The following is a 7,500-nucleotide window of genomic DNA, read 5'->3' as shown; positions in this document are numbered from 1 at the left end:
CGGCTGATCGATCGCGGTGCAAACGTGCGAATGCCCAACGTCCAATTCCGTCCGAAGCATGAAGACCTCGGTCGGTATCGGGCCGCCCCGCGGCAGACCCATCAACCCACCTCCGGAGATGGTAACGAGCCGAGCGTGGAAGTTCGCCGCACGTGTCGAGACCGTCGCTTCCACTCGGCCTCTCCCAAAGGTAGGACCGACCAAGCCGCATCGATCGGGGAACAGAGGTCTCCGCAGACGACACTCGCGAGGGCACCCGTGGCAGGCTGGTTCCCACACAAGTCTCCGTCACACAAAGTGCGTGCTCCCCTCCTAAAAGGCTTTTGGCTACCCGTCGGTCTGCCGGCCGTCGCCCACGGTTCCCGCTCAGACCCTGTCCGGAGCCCCTGGCGCGTCCTCGGACTTCCCGTCTGCCTTCACCTCGGTAAGCATTCAAAAGCCTTTCCTGTCTATAAATCACTGTAAGTCGGAGCTCGCCTGGCCTCCCGCTTACTGAGTCCGAAATAACCCCCCGAAGGTTCACTTCGGCCTCCGCACTGTGTGTGTTGTGTTGTCTGTCTGTCTCGTGTGTCAACCGTACCACTGGAAATCCGTCTAAGTGCCTCTGGAAAACGTGTTCCCGAAAATCTCCGGGAACCCCGCCAATGCCCCCGTACAGAAATTGCATGTGTCAAGTCGGCGGGACGCCTGCCGGAAGTCCTGCCGGGCAGGTCGTACCTTGGCCCGGCCAGGCGGGGCAAATGCAACCTTCATAGCGCTCTCCGGGCCTAACTGGTTAACCGGCGCCGCGACTGACCGTACAACAATGACGTGTGTCAAACCGGCGGTAAGACGCCCGGAGCTCACGCCGGCCTCGTCGCACCTCGGGCCCGCCCGACGGGCTGGATCCGACCTTCACAGACTTCCGCCGTCAATTGGTTAACCGGCGCGGCGCCGGGAGCACGCGCCTCTGTCGGCGGTCGGCCCTCCGGTAGTGCCGCCGTGCATCGTCCGCTTCGGCCGGCAGCAGGGCCCCGAATCAGCCTTCATTCCGACTTCCGAGTTGGGACTTGGAATAATTTCGACTTCTGCCAAGGTCTCGGATCGGCGGTGGGACCTGCGGTAGTGCCACCGAAAATGCCGCCCCTCGGCCGGCACGGCCCTCCGAATACGTCCCCTCGCGGCTCACCGCAGCGGGACTTTGTCAGATTTTCGATCGGGCCGTAGCCCTATTTTTGGCGGAGGGACCTGCGGTAGTCCCACCGAAAATGCCGCCCCTCGGCCGGCACGACCCTCCGAATTCGTCCCCTCGCGTCTCCCCGCCGCGGGACTTTGTCAGAAAATCATTCGGGCAAGGTTTCGATTCGGCGGCCCGAGCACCGGTAGTCAGCCCGTATATGCTGCCCCTCGGTCGGCTTGGGCCTGCGGATACGTCCCGCTGACTGACTTCCGCCATTGGGAATTCGTCCGAAAATCCATACGGGCGACCTTGGGAAGCGTGCGGAAATACCGCCGCGCGGCCCGGGTTAACGAAGTGGGGAGGCCCGTAACGCCCGTCGACCACTCCTAAGTGGTCGAGAAAAACGCCTCCCCGTAAATCTCCGGAAACCCCGCCAATGCCCCCGTACAGAAATTGCATGTGTCAAAGGGGCGGCCGTATCTGACCCCGGCTGCCGAGCCTCTGGAACTCCTGCCCGGCTACGACCCTCAAATCCGACCCGCATCCAGACTTCCGGAGCGGACTCAGTTAACGAATTGCCACCGGGCAACTGGTTAACCGGCAGTTCTCGGACGGCTCGTTAGCCGTGCCGACCGACCCCCCCGGCCGTGCGGTGGAGCAAGACAACAGTCCCCGGGCGGGCAATCGAGTTCCCGACCGGGCCCTGGCAGATCGTTAACCGGCCCGACCGGGACAAGTCGTTAACCAACTTCGGCGTGACAAATGGTTAACCGGCCGGGCCGGGACAAGTCGTTAACCAGACCCCAGCAGGCACTGCGGTAACAGACCGGGTCCGGTGCTGACATGCAGAACAGGACAAAGACTTGGGCAGCGGCCCGGCGCGGACAGTTCTTCCGTTCGCCGGCTCGGTGACAATTGGTTAACCGACCGGGCTCAGGCAAATCGTTAACCGACGTCGGCGAGACAAATGGTTAACCGGCTCGGCCGGGACAAGTCGTTAACCAACTTCGGCGTGACAAATGGTTAACCGGCCCGGCCGGGACAAGTCGTTAACCAGACCCGAGCCGGCACTTCGGTAACCGACCGGGTCCGGTGCTGTCATGCAGAACAGGACAGAGACTTAGGCAGCGACCCGGCGCGGACAGTTCTTCCGTTCGCCGGCTCGGTGACAATTGGTTAACCGACCGGGCTCAGGCAAATCGTTAACCGACGTCGGCGTGACAAATGGTTAACCGGCTCGGCCGGGACAAGTCGTTAACCAACTTCGGCGTGACAAATGGTTAACCGGCCCGGCCGGGACAAGTCGTTAACCAGACCCCAGCAGGCACTGCGGTAACCGACCGGGTCCGGTGCTGACATGCAGAACAGGACAAAGACTTGGGCAGCGGCCCGGCGCGGACAGTTCTTCCGTTCGCCGGCTCGGTGACAATTGGTTAACCGACCGGGCTCAGGCAAATCGTTAACCGACGTCGGCGAGACAAATGGTTAACCGGCTCGGCCGGGACAAGTCGTTAACCAACTTCGGCGTGACAAATGGTTAACCGGCCCGGCCGGGACAAGTCGTTAACCAGACCCCAGCAGGCACTGCGGTAACCGACCGGGTCCGGTGCTGACATGCAGAACAGGACAAAGACTTGGGCAGCGGCCCGGCGCGGACAGTTCTTCCGTTCGCCGGCTCGGTGACAATTGGTTAACCGACCGGGCTCAGGCAAATCGTTAACCGACGTCGGCGAGACAAATGGTTAACCGGCTCGGCCGGGACAAGTCGTTAACCAACTTCGGCGTGACAAATGGTTAACCGGCCCGGCCGGGACAAGTCGTTAACCAGACCCCAGCAGGCACTGCGGTAACCGACCGGGTCCGGTGCTGACATGCAGAACAGGACAAAGACTTGGGCAGCGGCCCGGCGCGGACAGTTCTTCCGTTCGCCGGCTCGGTGACAATTGGTTAACCGACCGGGCTCAGGCAAATCGTTAACCGACGTCGGCGAGACAAATGGTTAACCGGCTCGGCCGGGACAAGTCGTTAACCAACTTCGGCGTGACAAATGGTTAACCGGCCAGGCCGGGACAAGTCGTTAACCAGACCCCAGCCGGCACTGCGGTAACCGACCGGGTCCGGTGCTGACATGCAGAACAGGACAGAGACTTGGGCAGCGGCCCGGCGCGGACAGTTCTTCCGTTCGCCGGCTCGGTGACAATTGGTTAACCGACCGGGCTCAGGCAAATCGTTAACCGACTTCGGCGAGACAAATGGTTAACCGGCCCGGCCGGGACAAGTCGTTAACCAGACCCGAGCCGGCACTGCGGTGACCGACCGGGACCGGTGCTGACATGCAGAACAGGACAAAGACTTAGGCAGCGGCCCGGCGCGGACAGTTCTTCCGTTCGCGCCGGCTCGTGACAATTGGTTAACCGGCCCGGCTGGGACAAATCGTTAACCGACGTCGGCGAGACAAATGGTTAACCGGCTCGGCCGGGACAAGTCGTTAACCAACTTCGGCGTGACAAATGGTTAACCGGCCCGGCCGGGACAAGTCGTTAACCAGACCCCAGCAGGCACTGCGGTAACCGACCGGGTCCGGTGCTGACATGCAGAACAGGACAAAGACTTGGGCAGCGGCCCGGCGCGGACAGTTCTTCCGTTCGCCGGCTCGGTGACAATTGGTTAACCGACCGGGCTCAGGCAAATCGTTAACCGACGTCGGCGAGACAAATGGTTAACCGGCTCGGCCGGGACAAGTCGTTAACCAACTTCGGCGTGACAAATGGTTAACCGGCCCGGCCGGGACAAGTCGTTAACCAGACCCCAGCCGGCACTGCGGTAACCGACCGGGTCCGGTGCTGACATGCAGAACAGGACAGAGACTTAGGCAGCGGCCCGGCGCGGACAGTTCTTCCGTTCGCCGGCTCGTGACAATTGGTTAACCGACCGGGCTCAGGCAAATCGTTAACCGACGTCGGCGAGAGAAATGGTTAACCGGCCCGGCCGGGACAAGTCGTTAACCAGTCCCGAGCCGGCTCTGCGGTAACCGACCGGGTCCGGTGCTGACGGGCAGAACAGGACAAAGACTTAGGCAGCAGCCCGGCGCGAACAGTTCTTCCGTTCCCCGGCTCGTGACGATTGGTTAACCGACCTCCGGTCCACCCTCCGAAAGTGCCGCCCCTCGGTCCGAACGTCGCTCCCAACACGTCCCCCGGCTGCTCCCCGCCGCGGGACCTTGTAGGTTTTGAATTCGGCGGAAGCCGTAGTTTTGGCCGAGCGCCATAACACGAGCCCTAGCCCCAGCCCAAGCCCTAACCCATATCCTAGCCCTAGCCCTAACCCTAACCCTAACCCCAGCCGTAACCCTAACCCAGGCCCTAACCCTAACGCTAACCCTAACCCCCGCCCTAACCCTAAACCTAACCCCAGCCCTAACCCTGAACCTAACCCTAACCCTAGACCTAACCCCAGCCCTAACCCTAGCCCTGGCCCTAACCCTAACCCTAAACCTGGCCCGAACCCAATCCCCGGGCGGGCAATCGGTTTGCCCGACCGGGCCCTGGCAAATCGTTAACCAACGTCGGCGAGACAAATCGTTAACCAACGCCGGCGAGACAAATCGTTAACCAGCCCGGCCGGGACAAGTCGTTAACCAACCCTAATGCGGCGGGACTTGGAATAATTCCGACGTCTGCCGAGGACTGCGATGGGCGGTGCGACCTCCTGTAGTCCCGACGGAGGAGCCGCCCCTCGGCCGGCACGGCCCTCCGAAGACGTCCCCTCGCGGCCACCCGCCGAGGTATGACGCGTGCGGACCTGCCAGGAGCACAACCCAAACCTTAAAACTAACCCTGGCCATAGCACGAGCCCTAGCCCCAGCCCAAGCCCCAACCCATATCCTAGGCCTAGCCCTGACCCTAGCCCCAACCCTAGCCCTAACCCCAGCCCTAACCCTAAAGCTAACCCCCGCCCTAACCCGAGCCCTAGCCCCAACCCGAACGCTAACCCTAACCCTAACCCCAACCCCAACCCTAACCCTAACCCTAACCCTAGCCCCAGCCCAAGCCCCAACCCATATCCTAGCCCTAGCCCTGACCCTAGCCCGAACCCTAACCCTAACCCTAACCCCAGCCCTAACCCTAAAGCTAACCCCAACCCTAACCCTAACCCTAGCCCCAACCCTAACGCTCACCCTAACCCCAGCCCTAACCCTAATCCTAACCCCAGCTCTAAGCCTAAGCCCCGCCCTAACCCGAGCCCTAACCCCAACCACAACCCTAACCCTAACCCTAACCCTAGCCCGAACCCAATCCCCGGGCGGGCAATCGGGTTGCCCGCCCGGGCCCTGGCAAATCGTTAACCAACGTCGGCGAGACAAGTCGTTAACCAGCCCGGCCGGGACAAGTCGTTAACCAACGTCGGCGAGACAAATCGTTAACCAACGTCGGCGAGACAAGTCGTTAACCAGCCCGGCCGGGACAAGTCGTTAACCAACGTCGGCGAGACAAATCGTTAACCAACGTCGGCGAGACAAGTCGTTAACCAGCCCGGCCGGGACAAGTCGTTAACCAACGTCGGCGAGACAAGTCGTTAACCAGCCCGGCCGGGACAAGTCGTTAACCAACCCTAATGCGGCGGGACTTGGAATAATTTCGACGTCTGCCGAGGACTGCGATGGGCGGTGCGATCTCCTGTAGTCCCGACGGAGGAGCCGCCCCTCGGCCGGCACGGCCCTCCGAAGACGTCCCCTCGCGGCCACCCGCCGAGGTATGACGCGTGCGGACCTGCCAGGAGCACAACCCAAACCTTAAAACTAACCCTGGCTATAGCACGAGCCCTAGCCCCAGCCCAAGCCCCAACCCATATCCTAGGCCTAGCCCTGACCCTAGACCCAGCCCTAGCCCTAACCCCAGCCCTAACCCTAAAGCTAACCCCCGCCCTAACCCGAGCCCTAGCCCCAACCCGAACGCTAACCCTAACCCTAACACCAACCCCAACCCTAGCCCTAACCCCAGCCCTAACCCTAAAGCTAACCCCCGCCCTCACCCGAGCCCTAGCCCCAACCCGAACGCTAACCCTAACCCTAACCCCAACCCCAACCCTAACCCTAACCCTAACCCTAGCCCCAGCCCAAGCCCCAACCCATATCCTAGCCCTAGCCCTGACCCTAGCCCCAACCCTAACGCTAACCCTAACCCCAGCCCTAACCCTAACGCTAACCCTAATCCTAACCCCAGCTCTAAGCCTAACCCCCGCCCTAACCCGAGCCCTAACCCCAACCCCGACCCTAACCCTAACCCTGACCCTAACCCTAACCCTAACCCTAACCCTAACCCTAACCCTAACCCTAGCCCGAACCCAATCCCCGGGCGGGCAATCGGGTTGCCCGACCGGGCCCTGGCAAATCGTTAACCAACGTCGGCGAGACAAGTCGTTAACCAGCCCGGCCGGGACAAGTCGTTAACCAACGTCGGCGAGACAAGTCGTTAACCAGCCCGGCCGGGACAAGTCGTTAACCAACCCTAATGCGGCGGGACTTGGAATAATTTCGACGTCTGCCGAGGACTGCGATGGGCGGTGCGACCTCCTGTAGTCCCGACGGAGGAGCCGCCCCTCGGCCGGCACGACCCTCGGAAGACGTCCCCTCGCGGCAAGCCAGCCGAGGTATGACGCGTGCGGACCTGCCAGGAGCACAACCCAAACCTTAAAACTAACCCTGGCCATAGCACGAGCCCTAGCCCCAGCCCAAGCCCCAACCCATATCCTAGCCCTAGCCCTGACCCTAGCCCCAACCCTAACCCTAACCCCAACCCTAACCCTAACCCCAGCCCTAACCCTAAAGCTAACCCCAACCCTAACCCTAACCCTAGCCCCAACCCTGACCCTAACCCTAACCCTAGCCCCAGCCCCAACCCTGACCCTAACCCTAACCCTAGCCCAACCCTAACCCTAACCCTAACCCTAACCCTAACCCTAACCCTAACCCTAACCCTAACCCTAACCCTAACCCTAACCCTAACCCTAACCCTAACCCTAACCCTAACCCTAACCCTAGCCCGAACCCAATCCCCGGGCGGGCAATCGGGTTGCCCGACCGGGCCCTGGCAAATCGTTAACCAACGTCGGCGAGACAAGTCGTTAACCAGCCCTGCCGGGACAAGTCGTTAACCAACGTCGGCGAGACAAGTCGTTAACCAGCCCGGCCGGGACAAGTCGTTAACCAACCCTAATGCGGCGGGACTTGGAATAATTCCGACGTCTGCCGAGGACTGCGACGGGCGGTGCGACCTCCTGTAGTCCCGACGGAGGAGCCGCCCCTCGGCCGGCACGGCCCTCCGAAGACGCCCCCTCGCGGC

The sequence above is a fragment of the Hypanus sabinus genome, unplaced genomic scaffold, assembly GCF_030144855.1.
Source record: "Hypanus sabinus isolate sHypSab1 unplaced genomic scaffold, sHypSab1.hap1 scaffold_2266, whole genome shotgun sequence".
Taxonomy (NCBI): Eukaryota; Metazoa; Chordata; class Chondrichthyes; order Myliobatiformes; family Dasyatidae; genus Hypanus; species Hypanus sabinus.
The sequence above is the reverse complement of the archived record's forward strand: the minus strand, read 5'-3'. Positions refer to the sequence as shown.